Below are 23,741 nucleotides of genomic sequence, written 5' to 3' on the forward strand. Positions count from 1 at the left end.
TTTATTTCTTTTCAGATCTCCCTCCCTGCGGGTCCCTTCCTTTCCTTCCCTCGCCTGGTCACCCTTTTGAGTCTGTTAGTTCTACTCGGACCAAGGGGCTATCAGGATCTGGACCCCTTTGAGCATCGTACGTCTCTGAGGATTCAAGGCCTTGACAGAATCAACAGCCCATGAATATACATCCTCCCGGATGTACGGTGCTATGGCCACCTTAGAGGACGTTATAGCCGCTTTAGCGCTAGTACAGGTCGAGTTGAGTGCCTCTAGGGCAGAAACAGCAACACTACAGGGGCAAGTTGATAGGATGCAGCGTAATTCTTACAATGCAGGTGTCTCCCATCTGGCCCTAACACCATCAGTGGTAGTGGAGGTCCTCACACCCATACCTTTGGCTACTCCTGAAAGGTTTAATGGGGACAGCAGCAAGGTTCAAGTATTCCTTACGCAGGTGTTATTACACTTTTCATGTAAACCCAAGGTTTTTAGTACTAATCAGTCACTAGTGGCATTCTTGATTCCATATTTGGTAGGGGATGTGGTACAATGGGCGGTACCCTTAGTTAAGAGGGATGATCCCCTAATGTATGACTGGGATCCGTTTATTAAAGACATTCAACCGAAGAGCATCTACGCTATCAGCAGACAGAGACATGTTGGAATTGAGGCGGGGGACTAGAGATCTAATCTCCTATCTCAACGATTTCAGGTGATTGGTAACCGAAACCGAGTGGCCGGAGGCCAAACAAGCCACTATCTTTCACCAGGGATTAAGGGAGGAGATGAAAGATGTGTTAGCCCAGATCGATCCCTAACCTGTTTCTTGTGGTGATCTCATCCAGCTGGTACTGCGGTTAGATCACCGTCTGAGCGAAAGGAAGGGCACAAGAGGAAAGAAAAATATGCGATCCGAGTGGATTAACCATGGACGAACAAGACCACCCAAACCTTAAAGCCGAACCCATGGAGATAGGGGTCCGTGTGGTCACCCCTGACCACCGAGGAAAAAGAATACCGAAGAAAAAAGGGTTTATGCATCTATTGCGGAAGGAAGGGTAATTTCATCAAGGAATGCTCCTTTCGACCTAGGTATCCCAGAACAGAGTATAGAAAGGTGTCCACCGTGACCTTCGGATCCCAGATGGGAAACGACAGAGCTTGACGAAGGCGGAAGGGACCTCTTCAAGCCAGGCTTTTATCCCTTCACTGGAACGTAAAGAAAGAAATCATTTCTTCATGGAGATCTACTTAAATTTGGTGCCTGGTGCCATAGTTCCTGCAGGCAGAGTGTATGGCCTCACGGAACCCGAGAACAAACACCTCCGTGCATATTTGGATAAGTACTTGGAACTGGGGTTCATACGGAATTCCAAGTCCCCGGCAGCGTCTCCTTTCTTCTTCATACCCATGGCCAACGGAGAGCTTCGCGCTTGTGTGGACTATAGGTCCTTAAATGCCATCACGGTTAAGAACCGATATCCATTACCTCTTATCAACATGGTGCTGGAACAAGTCAAAGGGACGGTGATATATATCCGTCTGGACTTAAAAGGGGCTTACCACCTGGTCCGTCTGTGAAGCGGAGATGAATGGAAGATGGCATTTAAAACACATTTTAGATTATACGAATACCTGTTGATGCCGTTCGGCCTATGTAACGCCCCTGCAGCGTTTTCATTGTTCCTTAATGACGTGTTGCGGGATTACTTGGACAATATCGTTGTAGTTTATATAGATGACATATTGATCTATTCATCGAGAAGGGAAAACCACACACAACACGTATGTACCATTCTGGGAAAGCTGCGGGAACACCATTTATATTGCAAGATCAGCAAATGTGAATTTGGCGTCACAACTGTTGAATTTCTGGGAGTAAATCTCACCCCAGAGATGTCTGAGCAGAAGATCACTGCCGTAAAAGATTGGCCACAACCGTCGAATATCCGTGATATCCAATGCTTCTTAGGATTTGCCAACTTTTACCGCCATTTCATTGATCACTTTTCGGAGTTGGCGGCTCCCCTCACAAAGCTCCTGAAGAAGACCATCTTCAAATGGACGTAGGAAGCACAAGAAGGGTTCGAGGCATTGAAACAGGCCTTTGTGTAAGCCCCGGTCTTGGTACATGCAGATCCCGATCGACCATATATAGTTGAGGCGGATGGCTCTAAGTCAGCCGTGGGAGCGGTGCTCTCTCAACGCCACACCACCAGTGCTCAATTACACCCCGTGGCATATATGTCAAGAAAACTCAACTCCGCTGAATGCAATTACACAATAGCAGAAAAGGAATTACTTGCCATAAAGGAAGCATTTGGGGATTGGAGGCACTTTTTGAAGGGGGCCAAACATGTGGTTACCGTTTTCTCTGACCATCGCAACCTCCAATTCATGACCGCAGCTAGACACCTCACACCGCGGCAATTGCGGTGGATGTAATTTTTTGCTGAATTTAACTTTGTAGTGACGTACAGACCTGGGAAGGAAAACAAGAAAGCTGACGCTTTAACTCATCAAACAACCCCTGTAGAACCGGAGGAGAGTAGCAAACAAACCATTATTGATCCACAAAACATAATCAGGACTATGTATACTGATGCATTCCTGAGGAGTGTTCCACATAGTGTTCTCACAGCGAAATGGAAAGAATGGTTGGCAAGAAATAAGGACTGGAAGGTAATGAAGGGCCTTCCGATGCGGGGTAAACAGTTACTACTCCGTATATGGCCCTACGTAAGAGAGCTTTTGAATGGTGTCACAGCTTACCCTGTGCGGGACATAATGGCCAGGAAAAAAACCTTGGAGAGAGTATTACGTCAGTTCTGGTGGCTCTCCATACAAAAAGACATATCATCTTGGGTAAAGCCCTGTGCTACCTGTAGTAAAAAAAAACTGTGCATGCTAAACAAGCTGGGCTCCTACATCCTTTTCCTACTCCAGAGCAGCCTTGGATAGACCTCTCTGTGGATTTTGTGGTAGGAATGCCTGCAGACAAGGGTCACACAGTCATCATGGTAGTGGTAGACTATCTTACAAAGATGGCTCATTTCATCGCCTGCAAACAAATTCCCTCAGCTAGTACATTGGCCCAGCTACTTCTGATTCAGGAACATAGTCTCGGGCCGAGGCTCACAATTCAGCCCTAACTTCTGGAGGGTATGGTGTTCGGCTTTGGGGATAGCTTCTAACACTTCTACTAGTTTCCACCCTCAATCAGATGGCCAGACCAAGAGGGTGAACCAAACCCTTAAACAGTATCTCAGGTGTTATGGGGATGTCACCACAGAGGCCTGGGTGGACAAGTTGTGGTTGGCCAAAGTGGCATATAACAGTAATGGTCATAGTTCCACAAGGCTCACTCCTTTTTTCTGCCCTTATGGGTTCCACCCTAACTTCACCCCTTTTGTTTTTCCCTTGCCCGCATCAAAGGTACCAGAGGTACAAGACAGAGGTACCCACATCCAGCAGGTGTTAAGGAAGGCGAGGAAAGGGCTGCAAGTAGCCAAGTCCAGATATAAGGCTTACGCCGACAAGCATAGGCGCCCAGGGCCAGTGTATAGAAAGGGTGATTATGTATGGCTGTCCACAAAAAACATCCGGGTTAAGCGTATGGGCGAAATCGCGATCCGCGAAATCGTGCGAATATGAATTCGCGATCCGCATAATTCGCAAATTCATGCGAAATTGCGAATTTTTGGTTTTTATCGCGTTCGCGGGGCTTTTTGCGTGTTCGCAGGGCTTTTTGCGTGTTCGCGAGCCGCTTGCATGGCGAAGTTACCCATGCGGTCGTGTATGGGCACAGCACCCTCTGGTTCACCACTGCCACCCTCTGGTTCATTACTGCCACCCTCTGGTTCATTACTGTCACCCTCTGGTTCGCCACTGCCACCCTCAGGATCATCACTGCCACCCTCTGGTTCATTACTGCCACCCTCTGGTTCATCACAGCACCCTCTGGTTCACCAGTGCCACCCTCTGGTTCATCACTGCCACCCTCTGGTTCACCACTGCCACCCTCTGGTTCATCACTGCCACCCTCTGGTTCACCCCTGCCACCCTCAGGTTCAGCACTCACCACTGCACCCTCTGGTTCATCACAGCGCCCTCTGGTTCACCCCTGCTGCCACCCTCAGGTTCAGCACTCACCACTGCCACCCTCTGGTTCATCACAGCACCCTCTGGTTCACCCCTGCTGCCACCCTCTGGTTCAGTACTCACCACTGCCTCCCTCTGGTTCATCACAGCACCCTCTGGTTCACCACTGTCACCCTCTGGTTCATCACTGCCACACTCTGGTTTGCCACGGCCCCCCTCTGGTTCATCACTGTCCCCCTCTGGTTCATCACTGCCACCCTCTGGTTCATCACTGCCACCCTCTGGTTCATCACAGCACCCTCTGGTTCACCAGTGCCACCCTCTGGATCATCACTGTCTCCCTCTGGTTCATCACTGCCACCCTCTGGTTCATCACAGCACCTTCTGGTTCACCAGTGCCACCCTCTGGTTCTTCACTGCCACCCTCTGGTTCATCACTGCCACCCTCTGGTTCATCACTGCCACCCTCTGGCTCAGCACTGCCACTCTCTGGTTCAGCACTGCCACCCTCTGGTTCATCACAGCACCCTCTGGTTCACCAGTGCCACCCACTGGTACATCCCTGCCACCCTCTGGTTCATCCCTGCCACCCTCTGGTTCATCCCTGCCACCCTCTGGTTCATCCCTGCCACCCTCTGGTTCATCCCTGCCACCCTCTGGTTCATCCCTGCCACCCTCTGGTTCATCCCTGCCACCCTCTGGTTCAGCACTGCCACCCTCTGGTTCAGCACTGCCACCCTCTGGTTCATCACAGCACCCTCTGGTTCATCCCTGCCACCCTCTGGTTCATCCCTGCCACCCTCTGGTTCATCACTTCCACCCTCTGGTTCATCACTTCCACCCTCTGGTTCATCACTTCCACCCTCTGGTTCACCACTGCCACCCTCTCGTTCATCACTGCCACCCTCTGGTTCAAGACTGCCACCCTTTGATTCGCCACTGCCCCCCTGGATCATCACTGCCACCTTCTGCTTCATTACTGCCACCCTCTGGTTCATCACAGCACCCTCTGGTTCACCAGTGCCACCCTCTGGTTCTTCACCGCCACCCTCTGGTTCATCACAGCACCCTCTGGTTCACCAGTGCCACCCTCTGGTTCATCACAGCACCCTCTGGTTCATCACAGCACCCTCTGGTTCACCAGTGCCACCCTCTGGTTCATCCCTGCCACCCTCTGGTTCATCCCTGCCACCCTCTGGTTCATCACTGCCACCCTCTGGTTCATCACTGCCACCCTCTGGTTCATCACTGCCACCCTCTGGTTCATCACTGCCACCCTCTGGTTCATCACTGCCACCCTCTGGTTCATCCCTGCCACCCTCTGGTTCATCCCTGCCACCCTCTGGTTCACCAGTGCCACCCTCTGGTTCACCAGTGCCACCCTCTGGTTCACCAGTGCCACCCTCTGGTTCACCAGTGCCACCCTCTGGTTCACCAGTGCCACCCTCTGGTTCATCCCTGCCACCCTCTGGTTCATCCCTGCCACCCTCTGGTTCATCCCTGCCACCCTCTGGTTCATCCCTGCCACCCTCTGGTTCATCCCTGCCACCCTCTGGTTCATCCCTGCCACCCTCTCGTTCATCACTGCCACCCTCTGGTTGATCACTGCCACCCTCTGGTTCAAGACTGCCACCCTTTGATTCGCCACTGCCCCCCTGGATCATCACTGCCACCTTCTGCTTCATCACTGCCACCCTCTGGTTCATCACTAGCACCCTCTGGTTCACCAGTGCCACCCTCTGGTTCACCAGTGCCACCCTCTGGTTCATCCCTGCCACCCTCTGGTTCATCCCTGCCACCCTCTGGTTCACCACTGTAGATTATGGGGGGAAAGCACACCTGCCCAACTGAGATGAATTAATTTGGGTCTGGTTAATGTGTCACTGAATTTGAGCTTAAAGTCTGGCACATGCTTCCTTAGCTGTAAGTGCTTCCTGTTGCAGTTTAATTTTTTTTACAGGAGCATTGTGCCATACTTGTCACTATTCTCTGACCCTGCTTTGAGGGTCAGAGCAGGGTCAGAGAATAGTTGCAAGTAGGCAACTGAACTCTGGAGGGGCCCCTCAGGAAGCACTACAGGGAATGGTTACAAATTAGCTTGAACTTTTGCACCTGCTAAGTGCTTTCAGTTTTCCAAAATTCGTTTTTCTGCCATTTCGCGAGATTTGCGGTCAGTGGATCCGTGCGAAATCGAACTTGCAATCCGTAAATTCGTGCAAATTTGCGGATTTCCTTTTTTTTGAGTGTTCGCGCGTTTTTTTGCTTATTCGCGGACTGCTTGCAGCGCACCGACCCCGAGGTTGCCCATGCGGTCGTTTATGGGCGTGGTCATCTTGTTTGCGTGACGCATTTCCGTTTCCGGGCGCTTGTTGCATGCTCGCGTCGTGTGCGGCGCTCGATTACGTGTTCATGGGCGTTTTTGCGTGCTCGCGGGGAAAATACCACGCAAACTTACCCACGCGGTCCTCTACTGGCGCGGCCATCTTGTTTTTCATTCACTGCTATGGTTTTGGGCATGCTACCTTTCTATCCAGCTCACATCTTCGTAATCCTATGTTTTTCTGAACTTTATTTGTCTTTTTTTGCTTATTATCTCTCTCTTCAATTTAATACATCTATATTTTGTGTTTTTTTTTTACTTTTTGTTACTTTATTACCTACTTTATTTCTTTCGCTCTCTCATTTTTTTTCACACCTATTCTTCTTTCCTTCTTTTTGTGCCCAGGACCATGACTAAGGGAGGCGACAAGGGGAGGGGGAAGGGCCCAGCACCCCGTACCCAGCTCCCTTGCGGGCGTTTGAGGGGCGAGGAAGTCCAGGCCAGGGAGATCTTCTCCGCGGTGGAGGTGGCCGCCTTGTTGGTGTTTGTGCAAGTCCACCTCCCTAAAACCGTGGCAGCAGGTGGGCGGATTGCTTCCGGTTACGGCCTCCGGGAGCGTCGCCAGCTGTGGGAGAAGGTGTGCCGGCGCATGTATAAGGAGTCTGGGGTCCGGCGCTCCTACCAGCAGGTGACGCACCGGTGGAGTGACATCTTGGACCGAGAGCATGACATGCTCGACCTGCTCGGTGTGGAGATCCCTGGCCTTGGTAAGTAGCTATTTAATAACTACTTTTTTTCTTTCTGCTCTGTTATATTGCTACTCTATTTTTTTCCTGAAGAGTACCAATGCTGCTGATTCGATTACATTGCAGGTAAATTAATGTTTAAATAGCTTCTGTCATTGCAGGTGCTCGCCTAGTTATTGGCGTTGCTACTATGCTTACTTGTTTGCAACTTTTTAGTCATTTGAGAGCATTACTGCGTAATGCTAGAGACAGTAGACTCAAGTCTAGTCCTTCTTTGTACTCCTGCTGCTGCCACTTTTAAGAGATAGTGGTGGATTGATACGTTGAGTATATTATTTATTACTTGTTATAGGACATTTCTTAGTGGTCTGCAATCATGATGACGGACTGTGTCTGTCACGCGACGTCTCGTGCTGCTGAGTGATGGCAGTCGTAGTAGAACCTTTTTGTTGTTGATGTAGTTAGTGAATTACATAACTTTCCTATTAGATGGTCTGCGAATCCTGCAATACTGTACTACTATCCTCCTAGTTGACCAGATCAGATGCAAGTGATGTTAATTTGTTTCCCCGACATAATTTTAGATTGAGTACAAAGAAATCCAATATTTCCCAAAAAACAATCATCCATGTTGTGTTTCATTATTTCATGATCACCAGGACCTCCCAGGGGCAAGGCGGCGGCGGCGACAGAGACTCCGGTGGCAGAAGGTGGAGAGGCTCAGTCCCTTGCAGGCTCTTCTGCTGGCCCCAGTAAGTTGTTCTATTGTTATATTAATACTTATACTTCCCTAACTTTTACAGCTCCTATTCATTACAAACTGGTTCCTAATAATTCTATGTTTTACAAAATAGTCTTTGATCGTCTTCTAATGTAGACTACTTTCTACATTCTTATCCTGCCTCTACCATCACTCTCTGTGCTACTACTATTTACAATTATGAGTCGGTCTGTGTAGGTAGCTAAGCTTGCCCATTCGGCAAACGGTGTGAAACAAAACTCTGACACAGCAATAGCTCTAGGCACTGAGTGCAGTCCTCTGGGTTGCCCTTGCTGTCTATTCCAGTCTTCTTAATGTAAGTGCTTTGACAATTTCCAACAACAAAATGTCATTGTTTACACCAAGTAAAAGGTAGCAGTTGCCTTTTTGATTTGAGAGGAGCACATCCCATACCGCTAGTGTTTCAGGGACTATTCTGCACACAAAGAAGTATGGACAAGATAAAAAGGACATTGTTGATGATAGGTGCAGTTCGACTTTCGACATACCTCAGTCCGAACAGAAGTTGAACCCCCATTTCCCGAACCGACAATCTAGAATGTCTGACCAATGATTTTACGACCCAGAAGAAGACTACCTCCGAGTCCCGGCCTATCTGAGTCACTGAAACATGACTGCAAAGTGCAGTAGTTCAAACCTTTCCTCTCACTCACTCGTGAACAAAAACCACACAGTGTTTGTTAGTTTTAAAGTTTTATTTTCAATTAAGAAATGAAAACATTATTTCTTTATTTTTAATAGCGTAGTATTCTGATGGATGAAGATGACGTTAAAGTTTAAACAACATTCCCATGAATGAAATTAGTATGACTCAAACCTAATAATAGTTAACAGACACAGGAAATTATTAGAATAACTGTGCGTGAGCCCCCACCTTCTTTAAAGTACTTAAAGTACTGCTGGTGATGACTCAGTAGTAGTTGGTGAATCGTCTGGCAGAAGGGCAATGGAATCTTCTTTCTGTAATGAGAAAAATGGTGCACGTTAAGCAAGCATTCATCAGTTGTCATAAGAAGAAGTGTAGCATTTAATGGAATAAGCATATAAAAGGTTAACACCCTCCCCAAAACCGTTACTTTTTTTCAATCCCAGTAATAAAAAATGTGTTATGTAACATTTTCTTCCATTACGAGACAAAATAGGGGGTTGTGTATGGGATCTGAAAATATGACATGTTTTTCCTAGACGTCACAACATCTGATGCGGCACAGATGACCACCAGTGCCGGGGCCAGCAGTGCGGAGGGGTCCACTCTGGATACGGCGGCGCCAACAGGAGGAGCTGGGGGGGAAGACTCAGTGGTGGCGGATGGTGGTAAGTTATTATACTCCTTACTTATTGAAATTTTTTTGAGTAGGCTCGTAAAGGAGTGTATGATGTACTGTACAGTAGTACACAGTAAACTAGTATAAGTACACTGTACTGTCAAGAACATTTACTAATTTAGAACTACTTTTTGGGCTATCACGGAGAAGACAGTCAACCTTGACTTGTAATAGCATTAGCGGCGGTACTTCTCTGGTAACCAATGGCCCCCTCTATTTCACTTCAACTCAGCTGGCAAATTTTGAAGCCAAGTCATCTCAGATGTAGTTTAGGGATGTGAAGAACGAAAAGTTAAAGAAGGGTGAAACGAAGGAGGAGTGAGTCTTAATATTTATTTATGACTGTAAAGAATGGTTTTGTTGAATGCAATTCAACATAAGAAAGAAGACGGCGGTTTCCAAAATATAATGTAAAGGGTGTTAGTTGGTTGTTGACAAAAAGACATTTTGGTACATTGGAGACATTAAGAAGAATCATAGACGTACTTTGGAAGCCTGGATGTTATCTTCTTTATCCTCCTCGTCGATAGCAGAGGTGTATGATGTAGTAGAGCAGACGCTGAGTGTATGAAGTATGGCCAGTGGCAGTGCCACCCCTATAGAAAAGTAAGACATTCTTATCCCCACCTGCATGTACTGCTTAAAGTACTGCGAGTCTGCATCATCATGGCCTGTGTCTGTATTTCTTGGGTGAAAGCTGAGTGAGCTGCCATTATGGCGGCTACCACAAGTTCACGTACCAGTAATTTCTTTTGCAAAACAAGAGAAAAAAAGTAAAAAAGGCCTTTTTTTTAGTACTCTCTGACTATGTATGTAGTAGTGAGTCACCCTATAGTGCTGCTAGTGGAATTCCTGAAACTCAGTGTCACAGGCTTACAAAGACGGCGGAAAGATACATGTCAAAATGTTATACTGTGTTTGCTACTTGCTGGTGTTACTGAGTGTCATCCTTCCGTTGAATTATTTTGACTTTTTGTTAGACTATTGGCTACAGTTTTCTTTCTTCATAGATGCTACTCCCAAAAAGCTCACCCGTAAGGAGATGGCTGTCCGGGCCAGGGCCGGTAAGCTGAAGGCTATTTGTGCCGAGTATCGGCGGTTGTGGGCTCGGGAGCATGAGGAGACATCAACATCTACATCCTCCTTCACTGCCCCCGGGTCCACCAGCCAGAAGCCTCCAGCGAAACGGAGCCGTGGCCCGACAGCCTCCCGCCGCCGCCGAACAGCAGCAACATCATCAGCACCCCCCCCCCCCCCCCCAGATCCTGGATCGTTCGTGTGCGCCGACTACGCAAAAGAGTGGACTACCTGGAGCGGTTGGCCGAGAAACATCAGCGCCAGCTCTGGGACCTCCGCAAAGAGCAGCGGGACATGAAGCAACAGCTTGCCAAACTACGCCACCGGAGGAAGTGACTGTCCCTTGCCCCTTTTTTAAAGACTGTTGGGGGGTGGGAATTGGGTGTTTGGGAAAGGGGACGTTTGGACATTGGTTGGGGTTAGGTAGGGGGGTGAGTTGGGTTAATTTATTTCTTTTTTTGACTACCTCAATATATTTCTTAATAATTATTTTTTATACCAAAACATAGTATACGCGTTCATATTATTTTGTGTGGTGGTGGGCGGTGGTTACTGGACGTTTGGTTTCTTCCAACTTACCAGCATGAATGAAACATCTAGTCCTGAAATGTACCAAAGTGCCAGTAACCGAGTTAGTGAATTCAGTAGCCCTACCAGTTCTTTACTAGTAGTACTGGCAATCTCTGCTCTCCTCCCAGTCCTAGCCCATAGTTCTACTTCTCCAAAATGCTTATCTTATCTGTGATTCGTGTTTTAGAATCGGGGTAGCCCCAGGGCTGGCTGCATTCCAAATGGTGATTAAGGTTGGTTGTTGACTTGAATCCTCGACGGATGCAATATCATTGTTGTGGTACACACTTGCAGTATCACCATATGAAAAAAAGAGGAAATTAAACATTGAGTGGCCTGAGCGTAGCATTAGAAACAGTACAATAGATAGTACGGTACAGAACAGTGCCCTAAATTGTAGCCTAAGCAGTGCCAACGTAAGGTAAGCATTAAGCATTAGATTGTTCACGTCGTGTAGGAGGAGGATGTTCTTATTATCAATCCATGATGGCGCACATGAACTTCTGGTTCCGAACAGTGGTCCAGGTACTTAGCTCAAGGGAGATTTTTGCGCACCACCGGATAATTGGTGTGGTCTAAATGATAATTATATTGGAGTGGTGCTACTAGGAGCAGGGGTGACCTGTACAACCCCTTAAACAATGTAATGTGCAAAGCACCTACATGTAATTTAGTGAGAAAAGAAACCTGTGCACACACAAAAAATACACAATTATAATAAATTCTTTGGTCTTAATTTCACAACAAAACTGAAGGAAAGTTGGTGAATGCAGCAATATTGTTTATTGCGCCAGCCGACACGTGTTTCATTGGAGTGGAATGCACCCCAAATCTTCAGGGCCAAATCCAAATGGCACGAAAGAATAATCCCCCACGACTGGTGATAATTCCAACCCAGTCTGGGTGCAAGGATCTTCAAATCAGGTGCTCCAGTAGAGTGTCAAACAACTTTTTTATTGGGTCCTGGGAATAGTTTCGTACTCTTGGTGTCAGGGACTGCAAGGGCAGTATAGCGAGGGGCGGCCGAAACGGAGCTGTCCTCCGAAGTGCCTCAATGGGCGAAAAATGGCCGGCCCGTCCTTGAAAGTCGTGCCGGTTTTGCACGTAAGTAAGTTGTTGCTGCTTCAGACCCGAAAGCAGCAACAACTTACTTACGTACAGGAATGAAAGTATTGGTGGCAGTGCCTTTTTGTACCGTAGATCAAGAATAGTGGCACAAATGTAATGTTGTTCTGCATGTATCTTTTTAAGCCTTTCATTGTCAAGTAGGCGCCATAATAACTTCTCCGCCAAACCATATGCTTCTCGCTTTTCACCATCATCTCGGAATGTTTAAGACACCTCCTTCAGTTGGTGCTCTAGCATGCGCAACAATAGGATAGCTTTGCTCAAAGAACAATCCTCCCTGCTGACTTCACGCGTGAAGAGCTCAAAAGGACGAAGCATGTCTGTCAGGCTTGCAATTAGCTTCCATTCCTCCAACTCTAGCATCAAGTCTTTGTGAGTAGAACCCAGTTTAAAGACAAACTCATGTATTAACTCCCACTGCTCATACAGACGCTCAAGCATGTAAAAGGTTGAGTTCCAACGTGTTGCCACCTCCTGGATTAGTCCTTTGACTGGCAGTTTATGTTCATATTGAAGGCTCCTCAGCTGCTTCCGGGCCTTAAAAGAATGGTTGAAATGTGTGCAGATTTTTCGGTAGATGGTCAGTACTTTGACAACTGGCTCTTCTGTTTTCAACAAGGCTTGCACCACGATGTTAATACTGTGCGGCAAACACGGCACTCTGAAATAGCCACCGTTGTCAATGGCCTTAACTATATTACTGCCATTATCCGTGGAAACATAACCAACTGTGCGGTTTCTTGGATGCAGCCATTCATTGACCTTCCCGTTAAACTCCTCCAAAAGGTTAGGTGCAGTGTGAGATTTCTCCATGACAAACATGCCTACTGTTGCATGTTTGCGAGTAGCTTGAAAAACTTCCTCCGTGTCAACATCTTTGTGTTTTAACTGTTTTTCGACCCTGCAAAAGAGACCCAGTGTGCAGTGATGCACATGTAATCAAGGGCTTGGCAACTGGTCCACATGTCTGTTGTCATGTGGATAGTGTGAACAGTACTCTTCAGAATAGCTGCGCCAATCACCTCCAGCACATCTTGATGTAGTGCTGGAACAGCAACCCTTGCAAAATAGTACCGGCTAGGAACCTTCTATTTAGGGCAGACTGTTGCCACCAATTCACGAAAACCCACCCCTTCCACGAAAGAGAAAGGGAGAAGGTCCAGCGCTAGCATTTTAGCCAGCTTTGCGTTATTCAGACGCACCGTTGGGTGGTTGCGTTCAAATGGCGGATCCGACCAAAACATGCTGCTAATGGTGCGCTGGACTGTTTTACGTGATGATGATGATGATGATGATGCAGACTTCAAACCAGTTAGGCTCATTGATTTAATTTTTTGCATTGGTGTCTGTCCCAGACTCTTAGTGTGCCTCATACATGTTGCAGGGGTAGAGGGTGTGGGCGCTCCCACTGCAGTGCTGCTGCCAGGGGTACTGGGTGTACCAGAAAAAATGTCTGTCGCTTCTTCACTTCCCCCCTGCACGATCAGCCTCTCGTCATCATCATCAGATGCAATATCAAGGGATACATTTGGATTTGTTTTTGTTTTGGCTTCCTCGATGTCACTTAGGTGCTTATACCACTGGATAGGGTGGTGTTGTTTGAGATGACCTCTTTGGCCTCCGGTACCATAGTTGGTACCAAGCTTTCCCCGACTAACTGATACTTTACAAATCGATCAAACAACCATGTTTTCCGCCTTTTTGCTAACAGTAAAGAAGTCCCAAACTGGGGACTGGAGATGTCTGCTTGTGGTGGAGGCGCTACTTTTGCTTTCAATGCCAGATGAAGTGGAGGATGGGCGTGGCTGAATTTGTTTCTGATGTTCACTTACAGCACCACTACTTGAGGTAATGGAGGTCGAGCTGGATGGAGGTCCCTGCCGGCCCTTCTGACGAGAAAATATGGAAGCTGTAGGTCGTGTTGGTGTTGTAGTTAACTGCGTTGGTGGTGGTACCAGTGCCACGCCGCCCACATTAAGCACATCCCGCTCGGCAGCCATTCGGGATAGGGTGAAAATGTCTGTCTGCTGCATGCCCGCTGTGGCTGGAGTGACGTCTGTGATGACTGGGTCATCGTCAGACTCTTCATCAGCAGCAGAAGGCACCACTTCGTGTTCATTGTCAGGTACTATAAGTCGAAGCCTTGCGGGAACCTTCCTTTTAGGCTTAGCTACCTTTGTCGGCTCATGGCGTGCCTCACTGTCAGACTGCATTGGTGGGTTCCAATCAAGATCAAGGTCATCAGAATGAAGGGGGCTTGAAGAAGAACTTGTAGTAGTAGCAGCCCTCCTTAACCTTTTTCTTGCAGGGGATCTGTAAAGCAATGGATCATCCTCAGGAGGAGTGGATTCCTGGGATGATTCTTCCACTTGAATATCAATTTCCTGATGTGCCCCTACTTCTGGAGGAACAAGCGTTGTAGGCAGTTGTGCCGCTCCATGAACCTCTAGTGGCACCTCTCCATGCACCTCTACTTGCGCCTCTCCTTGTGCATGTACTTGCGCCTCTCCTTGCCCATGTACTTGCGCCTCTCCTTGCCCATGTACTTGCGCCTCTCCTTGCCCATGTACTTGCGCCTCTCCTTGGCCATGTACTTGCACTTGTACTAGTTGCACTTGTGGTTGTCATTGCGGCTGTGATTGTTGAACACTCGCCAGCTGAGTTACACCCGGCGTTGCTTGGATGGTACTTTCTTGTGATGAGCCTACATCACTGGTCGATGGTGATTGAACAACCAAAGTGGCTGTCGCAGCAGCACTCATGGTCTTGGACCTAACTTGGCGTGGTGGCACTGACCCCAATGAGGCGGAGGTGCTGCTTCTAGCTTGGTCCCCGGCGGACACCGCTGCTGCTGCAGGCGTAGTTTTTTTTCCCAAAAAAGGTGTCGGTGGGCACACCCGTCTCCTTGGTAGGTGGTGCCACTTGCTTCTTCTGCTCATTCTTACTGGCAGTGGCACTGGCAACTTTCTTCGCTGAGGCGCTACGGCCACCTTTCTTTGGGCCCATCTTCTTCAGATGTCAGAACAGCAGGCCGCAGTTGCACGAGTTGCAGAGTTGTCTCATCTGTGGCCACAGATGACGTCGCGTCACGTTGTGCTGCACACACCGCAGCAGGACTTCTTCCTGGCACTGGTGGTTCTCTTGTGCACCTAAAAGCAATGGAAGACAGAGGAACATCATTTATACACCCCAAAAAGTCAAAAAACACATACAAATCACCACAATACCATGCCATCCATGCCCTAAATGATGTTTAAATTCAAGACACCCCACAGAAAGACTAGGCCCATGCACCACTGAGTACCCCTGGGCATAATGGATGAAAGCTAGGCAAAATGGGTGCAGGCCTGAGAACACTGCCTGCCTTCAAAATGGCCCCTTGCCCCCCCAGCACATGGCCAGGCCCTGCCTGTACCAGCACTCAAAATGGCCCCCACCCACATGGCCAGGCCCCAACAACACCGCCAAAAATAAAAAAACAAAAAAACACACAAAAATCACCACAATCCCATGCTCTCAATGATGTTTAAATTCAAGACACCGCGCAGAAAGACTAGGCCCATGCACCACTGAGTACCCCTGGGCATAATGGATGAAATATAGGCAAAATGGGTGCAGGCCTGAGAGCACTGCCTGCCTTCAAAATGGCCCCTTGCCCCCCAGCATATGGCCAGGCCCTGCCTGTACCAGCACTCAAAATAGCCCCCACCCACATGGCCAGGCCCCAACAACACCCGCAAAAATCGAAAAACACATAAAAATCACCACAATCCCATGCTATGCATGCCCTCAATGATGTTTAAATTCAAGACACCCCACAGAAAGACTAGGCCCATGCACCACTGAGTACCCCTGGACATAATAGATGAAAGCTAGGCAAAATGGGTGCAGGCCTGAGAACACTGCCTGCCTTCAAAATAGCCCCTTGCCCCCCAGCACATGGCCAGGCCCTGCCTGTACCAGCACTCAAAATGGCCCCCACCCACATGGCCAGTCCCCAACAACACCCCCAAAAATCGAAAAACACATAAAAATCACCACAATCCCATGCCATCCATGCCCTCAATGATGTTTAAATTCAAAACACCCCACAGAAAGACTAGGCCCATGCACCACTGAGTACCCCTGGGCATGATGGATGAAAGCTAGGCAAAATGGGTGCAGGCCTGAGAACACTGCCTGCCTTCAAAATGGCCCCTTGCCCCCCAGCACATGGCCACGCCCTGCCTGTACGAGCACTCAAAATGGCCCCCACCCACATAGCCAGGCCCCAACAACACCCCCAAAAATCGAAAAACACATAAAAATCACCACAATCCAATGCCATCCATGCCCTCAATGATGTTTAAATTCAAGACACCCCACAGAAAGACTAGGCCCATGCACCACTGAGTACCCCTGGGCATAATGAATGAAAGCTAGGCAAAATGGGTGCAGTCCTGAGCACACTGCCTGGCTTCAATATGGGCCCTGGACCCCCAGCTACATGGCCAGGCCCTGCCGGGACCAGGCCTCTAAATGGCCCCCACCCACATGGCCAGGCCCCAACACCGCCCCAAAAAGTCGAAAACCACACACAAATCACCACAATCCAATGCCATTCATGCCCCCAATGATGTTTAAATTCAAGACACCCCACAGAAAGACTTGGTCCATGCACCACTGAGTACCCCTGGGCCTAATGGAAGAAAGCAAGGAAAACTGGGTGCAGGCCTGAGAACACTGCCTGCCTTCAAAATGGCCCCTTGCCCCCCAGCACATGGCCAGGCCCTGCCTGTACCAGCACTCAAAATGGCCCCCACCCACATGGCCAGTCCCCAACAACACCCCCAAAAATCGAAAAACACATAAAAATCACCACAATCCCATGCCATCCATGCCCTCAATGATGTTTAAATTCAAAACACCCCACAGAAAGACTAGGCCCATGCACCACTGAGTACCCCTGGGCATAATGAATGAAAGCTAGGCAAAATGGGTGTAGGCCTGAGAACACTGCCTGCCTTCAAAATGGCCCCTTGCCCCCCAGCACATGGCCAGGCCCTGCCTGTACCAGCACTCAAAATTGCCCCCACCCACATGGACAGGCCCCAACAACACCCCCAAAAATCGAAAAACACATAAAAATCACCACAATCCAATGCCATCCATGCCCTCAATGATGTTTAAATTCAAGACACCCCACAGAAAGACTAGGCCCATGCACCACTGAGTACCCCTGGGCATAATGAATGAAAGCTAGGCAAAATGGGTGCAGGCCTGAGAACACTGCCTGCCTTCAAAATGGCCCCTTGCCCCCCAGCACATGGCCAGGCCCTGCCTGTACCAGTACTCAAAATGGCCCCCACCCACATGGCCAGTCCCCAACAACACCCCCAAAAGTCGAAAAACACATAAAAATCACCACAATCCCATGCCATCCATGCCCTCAATGATGTTTAAATTCAAGACACCCCACAGAAAGACCTGGCCCATGCACCACTGAGTACCCCTGGGCATAATGGATGAAAGCTAGGCAAAATGGGTGCAGGCCTGAGAATACTGCCTACCTTCAAAATGGCCCCTTGCCCCCCAGCACATGGCCAGGCCCTGCCTGCACCAGCACTCAAAATGGCCCCCACCCACATGGCCAGGCCCCAACAACACCCCCAAAAATCGAAAAACACATAAAAATCACCACAATCCAATGCCATCCATGCCCTCAATGATGTTTAAATTCAAGACACCCCACAGAAAGACTAGGCCCATGCACCACTGAGTACCCCTGGGCTTAATGGATGAAAGCTAGGCAAAATGGGTGCAGGCCTGAGAACACTGCCTGCCTTCAAAATGGCCCCTTGCCCCCCAGCACATGGCCAGGCCCTGCCTGTACCAGCACTCAAAATGGCCCCCACCCACATGGCCAGTCCCCAATAACACCCCCAAAAATGGAGAAACACATAGAAATCACCACAATCCCATGCCACCCATGCCCTCAATGATGTTTAAATTCAAGACACCCCACAGAAAGACTAGGCCCATGCACCACTGAGTACCCCTTGGCATAATGGATGAAAGCTAGGCAAAATGGGTGCAGGCCTGAGAACACTGCCTGCCTTCAAAATGGCCCCTTGCCCACCAGCACATGGCCAGGCCCTGCCTGTACCAGAACTCAAAATGGCCCCCACCCACATGGCCAGGCCCCAACAACACCCCCAAAAAGTCGAAAAACACACAAAAATCACCACAATCCAATGCCATCCATGCCCTCAATGATGTTTAAATTCAAGACACCCCACAGAAAGACTTGGTCCATGCACCACTGAGTACCCCTGGGCTTAATTGAAGAAAGCAAGGCAAACTGGGTGCAGTCCTGAGCACACTGCCTGGCTTCAAAATGGGCCCTTGACCCCCAGCTACATGGCCAGGCCCTGCCTGGACCAGGCCTCCAAATGGCCCCCACCCACATGGCCAGGCCCCAACACCGCCCCAAAAAGTCGAAAACCACACAAAAATCACCACAATCCAATGCCATTCATGCCCCAAATGATGTTTAAATTCAAGACACCCCACAGAAAGACTTGGTCCATGCACCACTGAGTACCCCTGGGCCTAATGGAAGAAAGCAAGGCAGACTGGGTGCAGGCCTGAGCACACTGCCTGGCTTCAAAATGGGCCCTTGACCCCCAGCTACATGGCCAGGCCCTGCCTGAACCAGGCCTAAAAATGGCCCCCACCCACATGGCCAGGCCCCAACACCACCCCAAAAAGTCGAAAAACACACAAAAATCACCACAATCCAATGCCATCCATGCCCTCAATGATGTTTAAACTCAAGACACCCCACAGAAAGACTTGGTCCATGCACCACTGAGTACCCCTGGGCCTAATGGAAGAAAGCAAGGCAAACTGGGTGCAGGCCTGAGCACACTGCCTGGCTTCAAAATGGGCCCTTGACCCCCAGCTACATGGCCAGGCCCTGCCTGGACCAGGCCTCAAAATGGCCTCCACCCACATGGCTAGACCCCAACACCACCCCAAAAAGTCGAAAAACACACAAAAATCACAACAATCCAATGCCAGTGGAGTAGTGTGGCTCACTGGTTAGAGGCGGCAGACCCGGGAGCAGAAGTCGGCCTGGGACCAGGGTTCAATTCCCGACACGGCAGGGTCGTGAACTTGGGTCAGCGGACTCGATAATTCTCGCTTCGTTGCTTACTCTAATCAGAGGTTCCACTCGGCAACTCTGGGCATTAGCTTGCCTAATCTCCACAACGGCCCCATCAATTCCGGGGATGCCTGGCTCCACCTTGGGGACTCCCAGCAGGGACCATCCCACAGGGAAAGCCAGGACGGGTTTTAAATTCAAGACACCCCACAGAAAGACTTGGCCCATGCCCCACGCACTACCCCTGGGCCTACTGGCTATTGTGGCTTTACAGGCACCCCAAAATAAAAAATAAAAATCCACACATAGTGAGCTAAAATTCAATGACATAAAAAAGATTTAAGTTCAACAAAACCCACAGAAACAGTTGTATCACACACCCATGACTAACCCTGGGCCTACTGGATACTGTGGCTACCCACAATATATATTTTTTAAAGTTGTGAAAAAGTTTTAAAATTGTAGTTGCAGCAACTGCAATGCCCCAAACAAACAACACCAACTTACTTGTAAAATCTCAAATCCAAAAGTGAAGTACAAAAAGTCCTCAAATACAAATATCCAGCATCAGCCACAAAAAGTAATCCTTCCAGCTCCAGATCCAAATGAAAAGTGACCAGGAGATGGACAAAGCACTGGGAGGAGCATGCTGGACAGGAACAGGAAGTTGGAGACTCTGGGGCACTTCCTTCCTCCCACCCCCCCCAAAAATGGACTCCTTCCACAAAAAAGTGCAGCCAAATCTCAATCTGAGGAGTTATTCTGATCAAAATCATGGTTTTCAGAAGGTTTATGCTGCCTGCGGTGGATTTCTTGTGCAGAATTGCAATTTTTGTAATTTCGGGAAAGCGAGCTGTTCAAATCTCCCGCTGGATGTCAGCTGCGCACCGCATCTACGTGTTCGGCATTGTTTACTCCCGCGATGCTTGAGCGCGGGCCCTTATGACGTACTCGCGTTGTCAAACTCTCGCTGTGCAAGATGGCGTACCGCGATGAAGTAAATGCGTCGAAAAACTCGTGCGTGATCACGCAGCAAGTTCCAAAATGGCGCAGCACACGCAAACCTGGAGAAAAACAACTCGGTGGACTCAGAATCACGGTAAGTCAACGCAGCGCGTGCGATATTGTATTTTTCAAGCGCGACCAAGCAAAAAAATCTGCAGCTTGCGAATTCGCGGATTTTTGAACAAATTCACGCGATTCGCGGATCGCAAAATTGCCAAAAATACACAAATTCCGCAAACGAAACGGATTTTAGGCCCAGTGCCACTAATCTCACTGGCTACTCCTTATGCCTATGCTTTTCCTACCACAGGGGTCTATATTTTTTATTTTAACTATTTCTATAGACTTTTTAATTTGTTATACACTGAGCTATAAAAGTGAACTGTTTAATTTATTAAAATTCATAACTTTGGCTATTGTCAGCCCGCAATTTTTACTTGGACCGGGAGAAGTGTAGTTCCTGTACGGACTTTGGTGCTCCCAGACTGGACCTGTCTCTATTTCATTGACCCTAGCACATTAAAATAAAGCTGTGGCCTTCTCAATAAGAATGAAAGACACAGTCCTTTAATACAAGAACAAGGTTCCCAGGATGGGCACCAATGGGGGAACGAGCGAGAAAAAACATTTTACTACAAAATACATTCGAAGATTCCCTCATAATACGACTTTGTTAGATTCAGATGTTCTCAGAGTCCTTTCAGTTAACATGACTTGACACATAGTATGTGACTCAGTCTTGGAAGCCAGGTTGCCCTTAATGAGTTATGTCACATTCATCGTGAGTGTGTAAGCCCATGATTCTTTATTACAGCAAGGAAAATAACTGCGGCAGTGATCACGTAGTGTATTACGATGTCACATTCAAAATGGAAGAAAGCATGAAGTTGGCTTTTGTTAGCATATGCTTGATTTCTAATACATTAAACACTACCATTTTAAAACAGATTCCACACTATCACTTGCCTTTGGTCTCTGAATCAACACCTGTGTGCCATGTCAAGCTTGGAAACAGTTCAAAATGTTTTAGCCTCAATATGGAGCCGACTATTCTGTAGTACACCTAAGACAACACAGGCAAGAACAACACTGCTCTTTAGCAGGTCGAAAGATATGTAGTCAGAGCCCTGCTGCTTCAAGATGACGTTCGTGGTAAGCATCGTTGGCTGTTCGTGCTAACTCTTAGCTCTTCCCGCGGGATTCTTACACATGCAGAAGTCACCCCTACAGACCAGTTTACAATTCTGATGCAGCCATGGTTCTTATTTGGCACCCAATGGAACATGAAAACACACCTCTCCTGTATCTACTTTATACTTCACATGAGTTGGGTGGTGTGTTTTCACCACAGCTGCACCGTGCATCTTTCCCAATGCATACATATACTGACATCAGTGTAGAGTAGGGGAAGATAAGGAAGAAATATCCTATTTATTCAGTTGCTCACAAGCATGCCAGAAACGTTTAGCATGCTTGAAGCTTAATGTGGATACATGAAGATGCATTCAGGCAGTCATGGTTTGGACTAGAGAGCAACTGACCATGGAAAGGGAATGAGCAGACATAGCAGTCATACTAGCAGCAAACTAGTGCAAGACACAATGATAAAACAGGATATGAAGGGATATTTTGCAAGTATTTTTCAGGTTATTGATGCTAGACACACACACACATTGCCTGTGATGTCACTCACTTGCTTAAGTCATGGATGCCCGTTAGAATGTTGTAGCATGTGAGCCATCAGTTACATCATGAATGCACACCTTGCCTTACACCTCACTGAAAAGAAGTTAGCAGCTTATTTACTTTCTGCTTTGGGGTTGTGGAAAGTCTTGGGCTATTCTGAATGAGATGTGGGTGAAATAGATCTGATCAATATTTACATATGTGTGTACTTTTGTGGCAGTTACTCAGCGTAAACCGAGCCAAAAGGCTCAGGGTCAAAGGCAAACAATTAGCCAACGAGTGATGGGAGAAGCAGCCAGCTCTGTACGTACATTAGAGCAGGGTTGGGGTGGTACTGACAGATACGTTGATGTCATGCCACATCTGTGGGCAAACATCAGCCTAAGGCTGGTGTTTGAATCAGAGGAAAGGGAAGCAAGTACAATATATAGGCAAGGTGGTTCCTAGCCATACTTTCCTGGGCATGTGGCTCATGAGAATACTCCAGACGGATCCTCAACCTGCCTAAAAGGATCCACATCATGCAGCACCGGAGAGACCTTCACCGGCTCCCCATCCAGAAAAGATGCCAATTCAAGCTTTTGACCCATGCCTACAAAGCCCTCCATGACCAATGACCGGCATACATGAACCACCACTGAAACTCCACCAACCAACCACAAACCTCCGCTCTGCTTCACCTAACCCTCGCACAGACACCATGCATCTGCCGCACCAGAGGACGATCTTTCTCCCACCTTGCTACCAAATTCTGGAACGCCATTACGATCCACCTTCGAAAATCATCCTCGTTGACAGATTTCAGGAAGAGACTCAAAGCCCTGGCTCATTGACTGAGACCCACAGCCCAGCACCCGGATACCCTCACGGGTGATAAGCTGCACTATACTAGTACTGCTTGATTGATGTGGATGGGGGCTAATGGGGATAATGTTTGACATAAAAAGAAGATCCTTATCTGCATTTAGTCATTCAGTCACTAGATACCAAGAGAAAGTGCTCAGTTGACCTAGATTTTTTAAAGAAGGAATAAAAACAACACACATTTTTTAGGGAGGACAAACATATTTGTATAATGTATGGATGTGAAAATATGCATATGGCTATCCTATGACTATCTTCTGTCATCATACTCAAGCATGTAATCCAGAGAGGAATTTTGCCCGAGGTTGCACAAAAAGCTCCATGCTGGATCTTCAAGCGGATGGTGCCTTCTGGCAATTCAGTGATGCACCCACATTTCTGATAACTTAGTCTAAGGCCTTTGAAAGGTGCTTAACACTCACCTGCAGATGTGCTTGTGCTCAACAACAGCGAAGAATCGTCCTGGCACAATTGAATACACTGAAGCAAGAAGTCACCCCTGAGGACTCCCACTTAATACTTTGGATTAGTGCAACTAGAAGCAGTATGTATAGGCATCTAACTGCTGCACATCCTTTAGTGGGAAAGGAATGCATCACAATTGGCCAAGCCACAACCACATCTAACCCCATTTTGTTGCACAAGTGTGTAACTTGGACTTTTGCACTGTGCATGTTAAGATACAGTGGGCCCGATTCACAGAATGAACTTAAGACTCAATCCTAAACTTACTACTATTTTGGTATTTACAGAATGTACTTACTACTTTTGGTATTCACAGAAGTTAGGATTTTGTCTTAAGTCTGTCTTAAGTCTGTCTTAAGTTTGTCTTAAGACAAACTTAAGACAAAATCCTAACTTCTGTGAATACCAAAAGTAGTAATTTCATTCTGTGAATGCCAAAAGTAGTAAATGCATTCTGTGAATATCAAAATAGTAGTAAGTTTAGGATTGAGTCTTAACTTCATTCTGTAAATCGGGCCCAGTGACACAAACA

General features: G+C 47.9%; 1 protein-coding gene across 1 annotated transcript in view; it reads left to right on the forward strand.

Annotated features, from left to right (window-relative positions):
* LOC144804319 (uncharacterized) overlaps positions 1-23,741 on the forward strand; it is a 40,804-nt gene that overhangs the window by 16,758 nt on the left and 305 nt on the right. The gene's annotated exons all lie outside the window — the stretch shown is intronic.

This window comes from Lissotriton helveticus, chromosome 1_2 (assembly GCF_964261635.1).
Source record: "Lissotriton helveticus chromosome 1_2, aLisHel1.1, whole genome shotgun sequence".
In the NCBI taxonomy this organism is placed as follows: domain Eukaryota; kingdom Metazoa; phylum Chordata; class Amphibia; order Caudata; family Salamandridae; genus Lissotriton; species Lissotriton helveticus.